Genomic DNA, 6,189 nt, shown 5'->3' on the forward strand with positions numbered 1-6,189 from the left:
CTCCAATTTGAAAGCTGTGATTCCAATGACATGCATTGTCCTTGATGCTTTCCCTAGGAGTTCGCTCAGATTCTTACAAAAACCTTAGAAAAAACGACTGTAAATAGGCACCCACTATAGGAGGGAGAATAATATTGGCATTGTGCAGCCTTAAATGGAAGGGAAAATGCAACACTTGGTGAGTCTTAACAATTTAGTTACAGTTTTCTTGCTGTGGTAGTTTTAGGCCTTGACCCACAACACTTGCTGTTTCTGAGTTTGTTTCAGAGATGTCTTTCACTGTACCTTTTGCTGTAGGATATTGCAGCCTGTAAGGGAAGGGTAATTTGTGTTTGAATGCTGATCCTTATTTTGAACAGTGATTAAGGATCAGCAACAAGTGAATTGCTATGCTACAAGCACTGAAGATGAAAGATCATTGATATACAAGTGACTCCCTAGACATCATCATCAGTTTAAGGGAGATTGAGGGCCACAAGCATATCAAGAATCAAAGCAGAAAAACTTCACAGAAATTAGTTGCCTGAAGGGGAAAAGTGGTGGAAACTGAGCATAAAGTGTCAAAGAGGATACACATCAGTCTGCAGCTGTTATTGTTGTCCTTCTATCCTCTTCTAGCAAAACTAAAGAAGGACAGTCTGGATAAAACCAAAACAGTTGTCTGCACCTCCTTCCCAAAGTGCCAACTTCTGGCACTGTACCTGGGATGAAAGACTGAACATAGCCTTCAAAAAGTGAATACAACTCAGTAGTTAAATTCTGAAACACAAAGATTGAAGCCTGCTGGCAGTGCAGTCACTCTCTACGTGGAGACAGGTTTGTGACAGAAGCTTATACTACTTTTTCACAGGAAACTGGCTGTCTTCATCCAGTTTCTGGGAAGATGTTCAGAATCACATAAATAAGGACTAGGGTAAGACACTGATCTTGAAAATATTTGAGTGTGTGTGTGTGTTCAACTGATGTGAGAAGTTCTGGTGTACCATTTGCCTGCTTCAAGGTAGGTACAGGACTAAATTAAATATCTTAGAGATGGAGGTGTGCAGAAAATCTATTGGTTTCAGTTTCCTATTCTCATGTAACACTGAGCAAGTTGCTAACATCACTGCCTCAGTTTCCTTTCTATAAAAGGGGCAGTTCTCTGATGATTAGTTATTGATTGCATACCTGAGCAAAAGAAAGCACATCAGGGAGGATTAATGTATTAACATTTATTTTGTAACATTTATTAATGTACAATTCCTCCTACATACTACAACAAATTGCTGAAATCCTTTTAATCCATTCAAATGCATATTTGAGTATAATTTAGTGATGAATTAAAGCATAATAATAATAAATAAATAAGTAGGTACTTAAGGCTGTGTTTTTTCTTCAGAACATTGAGCTCTTTAAAGCATGTGAATAATTAACAGCAGAGCTGGCCCAAGTAGGAGGGTTTCTATCCTGAGGCACCATCTGCAAGAATGTTTAAAGCAGCCCACATTATTCCAGCAAAAGCTTGCCATCTCTGTAACCTAATATACACAAATACAGGCAAAGCATAATCTTGGGATATCATGGAAGAAATATTTATGGATCCATTCAATCTAAACTGAGAAAAGTAGAAAATTGTTTAGACTGTTTCCAAGGCATTTCTTACTGTGAATAGAACTGCTATTCCAGAGTGAGGAAAATTCATTGTTCTTCAAAACTTCACTCTGGGCAGGAACCAGTGTAGTTATGATCATAGAAACTGTAATAATGGCAGCCAGAGTATAAATAGTATCCCCACAGGCCTTTGGTCTACTTTTCATTCCAAATGCAATTGTTTCCTTTATAAAAGCTTGAGCACTTTCTTCAAAGGCAACTCTGGCTAAATGTTCAACATTATTTGCTGAAATGTTCCCTTCCATTTCATTTATGAGTGTCCTGGTCTTTGTTCTGCAGACAACCTTTGTATCCTAGTTGTGGGCCCACTGAGGTCTCCAGTATTCCCAGTGTATGAGAGCTAATCCACTGAAGTCCTCAGCCTGGATGTAATAGCTATTGTCCCTGCCATTTTTTTTCCAGTTGAGTTTGCAAAGTGAAGTCTAGGGTAGGACACTATTAACAGGGTCTTCCTGCAATGTGTATCAAGGATAATAGCCAAGCCTATTAAAACAAATCATGGTCGTGTTATGTCCTCTTGCTTTAGCTCATGGGCTTCCAGTCATATGGAATATTTTCAGGTTCAATATGACATCATACCTCAGGGAGCACAGGCCTTTCAGTTGTTGCAGGCATCTATGAGAGGCTTCCTCTGCTAAATTGGTGGTCAGGCTGTTTGCATAGCAAGGGAAGTCCAGATGAGTGCTACGCAGTCATGCCAGGACTAGGGGAAATGAAATGAAGCTGGAGGTGGGGAGATTCAGGCTAGATGTGAGGAGGAGGTTCTTCCCCATGAGAGTGGTGAAGCCCTGGAATGGGTTGTCCAGGGAGGTGGTTGAGGCCCTGTCCCTGGAGGTGTTTAAGCCCAGGCTGGATGAGGCTCTGACCAGGCTGATCTAGTGTGGGGTGTCCCTGCCCATGGCAGGGGGATTGGAACTAGATGATCCTTGTGATCCCTTCCAACCGTGACTGACACTATGATACTATGATAAAGAGGAGTTCTTGAAACAAATCATAGGATACTGCAGAAAAAAGAGTATTTGGCTAAATGATAAGAAAATGACTAAGCATTTGCTGGATTCCCTCTCCCCCTTCTCCCAGGCAACCAGCACCAGAACAAGAGGACACAGTCTCAAGCTGTGCCAGGGAAGGTTTAGGCTGGATGTTAGGAAGAAATTTTACACAGAGAGAGTGATTGCCCATTGGAATGGGCTGCCCAGGGAGGTGGTGGAGTCACCATCATTAGAGATGTTCAGGAGGAGACTTGATAGGGTGCTTGGTTGCATGGTTTAGTTGATTAGGTGGGTTGGATAATAGATTGGACATGATGATCTTGAAGGTCTCTTCCAACCTGGTTTATTCTATTCTATTCTACTCTAATCTAGAGCTGAGAAACACAATTCCAAACTTTGGCACTTATCTTGTAACTAGAATGTTACTCCAGTGACCTCACTTTATTCAGTTCATATCAAGGGATTAGAAAAGTTACAAATGATGAATAAAGACAAAGCTCTTTTTCTCCTTTCTCTTGTAACACTGTTGCAACAATATGACGTTGACAAATACGCGTATCAAAGATGTGCATGGGGTTTGAAACAAATCCAGTAAAACCCCTGGAGTTTTACAGAATAATCTTTCTGTTGACTTTTCCCCAGCAAAGCTAAAGATGATACACTCAGAAGTCTGATGGGATGCAACAAGGCTTGTCCAGTTGAAGCCATGCCATCAGCAGCATATCTTCCTCTCTGTGCTGGATCTGGATTTGGAGGCAATATGCTCAGGGGCTGTTGGCAAAGGAAGTGACCCTGAGAGCTGCAGAGGTTGCAGCAGCCTCAGAGAGGACAGTGTGGGATGATACATTGTGGCTTCCCTCATATGGATGGGGGCTTATTGGACCAGGACATCTTTTAGTGATTTGCCTCAGTGAGATTCTGCAGACTATCTCTGTTGTGTCAACAAATGCAGGGGACTGAATATGCTGCATAGTGAATAATAAAAATGCCCCAGGACCTCACCTCACAGTTACCTGACTGACCCAGTGACACTGATGAGCTGTAGCTGAGATTCAAACCACTTTAGTACAGTGTTTCAATGATGCTACTGAAGGTGCTGGGAAGCCTGAGCAGCACAAACTTCCAAGGAACATTTAAAATTGCAGTCAGGGCACCCTCAAAATACTACAAATCAAAGTATGAATCTGGTGCAGCAGAGCTATTTCCTATAGCATCTGTATGGAATAAGCTGAGTAAAACATCAAAAGCTATAGCTCAGCATTTTAACACACGTGTGGCATGTTGGAAGACAGGTATTGATTGTGATTTTGTAGTAAAATTTAACTTATTTTGATGAATAATTGGAACTTCTGGACAATAGAGAGCAGATTTTAGCAGACAGGATACAAGCTTGTGTGTTCATCAGGACAGTCAGCTGACCTCTGTTGCCTCACCCTGTTTTGTCACCATAGTGAACTTGTCTTATTATGTACATGGGAATACTTGCATTCTGATGGCCAGTTGGGTAGCTGGACTCCTGAATATGGAAAATGAAGAAAATTGATCAACTGTCCTTATGCTATTTACTTCTCCTCCACTTCATGTTGAATAAATGTCTGTAGACAATTACACCTGACAGTGGTCCACCTTGGAAGATTAAACCCATGCTTAGCTCTGGTAAGAGGTGAATGGTTTGATGAATTGATTTAATGACTCACTGAAACATCCACAAAATCAGTCCTCATGCTTAGCTTGTACTTTTCGTGATATTCTTGTTGCCAGCGACTGGGTCATTTTCCAGCATACACTGAAATAATCAGAAAGCTTCTTTGGTCTATGTCCAGCCTGGCAAGGATTTCAGTACTCCATACAACTTTTTCCCTTCTGTTTCAAGCCTAAAGGTTTTCCAGCATCCTCTGGATACTGGCCACCAACTGGATTTAACTCCATTCACCACCACTCTTTGAGCCCAACTATCCAGATAGTTCTTAACCCAGTGAATTGTCCACTCATCCAAGCCATCAGCACCCAGTTTCTCCAGGAGGATGCTGTGGCAAATGGTGTCAAAGGCTTTACTGAAGTCCAGATAAACACCATCCTCAGGCTTTACTTCATCCACTAAGTAGGTCACTTTGTCATAGAACAAGATCAGGTTAGTTAAGCAGGACCTGCCCTTTATGAACCCATGCTGACTGGGCCTGATCTGGTTGCCCTGCACATGCTGCATGATGGCACTCAGGATGACCTGCTCCATGACCTTCACTAACGCTGAAGTCAGACTGACAGCTCTGTAGTTCCCCTGGTCCTCCTTCTCTCCCTTCTTGTAGATGAGCATCATGTTTGCGTATCTCCAGTCAACTGAGACCGCCCCACTTAGCCAGGACTGCTGGTAAATGATGGAAAGTGGCTCGATGAACACTTCCACCAGCTCCCTCAGCACCCTCTGGTGTATGCCATCCAGCCCCATAAACTTATTTACGTATAAGTGGTGCAGCAGGTTAGGAAACATCTCCTCTTGGGCTATGAGGGCTTCACCCTACTCCCCATCCCTATATCAGATGTCTGTATATCCAGTAAACAACTGGTCTTTTAAAGACTGATTAAAACAAGGTAGTGAGTACCTCAGCCTTTTCCTCATCCTTGACCACTATAGTCCCTGCTAATGCAACACAGCACAGACATTATCCTGAGTCCTCCTCTGTTGCAAATATATTTGTAGAAGTATTTTCTGTTATCTTTAACAGATGAAGCCAAATTAATTTCCAGCTAGGTTTTGTCTCTTCTAATTTTCTCCCTGCAACATCTCATGACAACTACGTAGTCCTCCCAAGTGGCCTGCCCCTTCTTCCAGTGACCACAGACTCTTCTTTTCTCTCTAAGCAGAAACCAAATGTCTCTATTCAGCCAGGCCAGCCTTCTTCCTCACCAACTTGTCTTTCAGCACATGAGGATGGCCTGTTCCTGTAACTTCAAGAGTTCTTTCTTCCACAGTGTCCTGTCTTCCTGGACTCCTTGGCCCCTCAGGACTGCCTCCCAAGGGACTCAGTCCACCACTCACTGAAATAGATCAAAGTCTACCCTCTGGAAGTTCCAGGTGGCAGTTCTGCTGACCCTATTCTATGCTTCTCCGGCAACTGAGAAATCTATCATTTCATGATAGTGATAACAGTATTCAGGAATGGGCTTAAACTGACTCCCAGAATGCCCAGTTCTCTTGCCACATTGGTCACTTCCCTGAAGTTCAGAATACCCCCATTGCAAAAAGCCATGCTTGGAAGAGGTGGTTAAACCATCACAATACAGAGTAGCCAGTCACTTGATGTCAGGCTGTGTTAGAAAAAAGTTGTAGCTTGTTTTAAGGCACCATAACTGCTTGGACTTTCCTGTTCCAGGGAGTTCCTGAGTGCACGCAGCATGCATGGAAGGCAATTTTTTGACCAGAAATAGGCTTCATAGTATGACATTACCACCCTTTTATTCCTGAATTTCTGAGGCTGAAAGTGCAAGCACCAACAGATTCATGCTGGCTTGATTCAACCCCGATTCAATTCTATGGTAAATCCTAACC

At 42.6% G+C, this 6,189-nt stretch overlaps 1 pseudogene; it reads right to left on the bottom strand.

Moving 5' to 3' along the window:
* Window positions 1-1,441: 1,441 nt before the first annotated feature.
* Window positions 1,442-4,959, bottom strand: LOC137459980 (hyaluronidase-4-like; annotated as a pseudogene).
* Window positions 4,960-6,189: the final 1,230 nt, after the last annotated feature.

Source organism: Melanerpes formicivorus, unplaced genomic scaffold (assembly GCF_026170545.1).
Source record: "Melanerpes formicivorus ecotype bairdi unplaced genomic scaffold, bMelFor1.0.p_v2 SCAF_477, whole genome shotgun sequence".
NCBI lineage: Eukaryota > Metazoa > Chordata > Aves > Piciformes > Picidae > Melanerpes > Melanerpes formicivorus.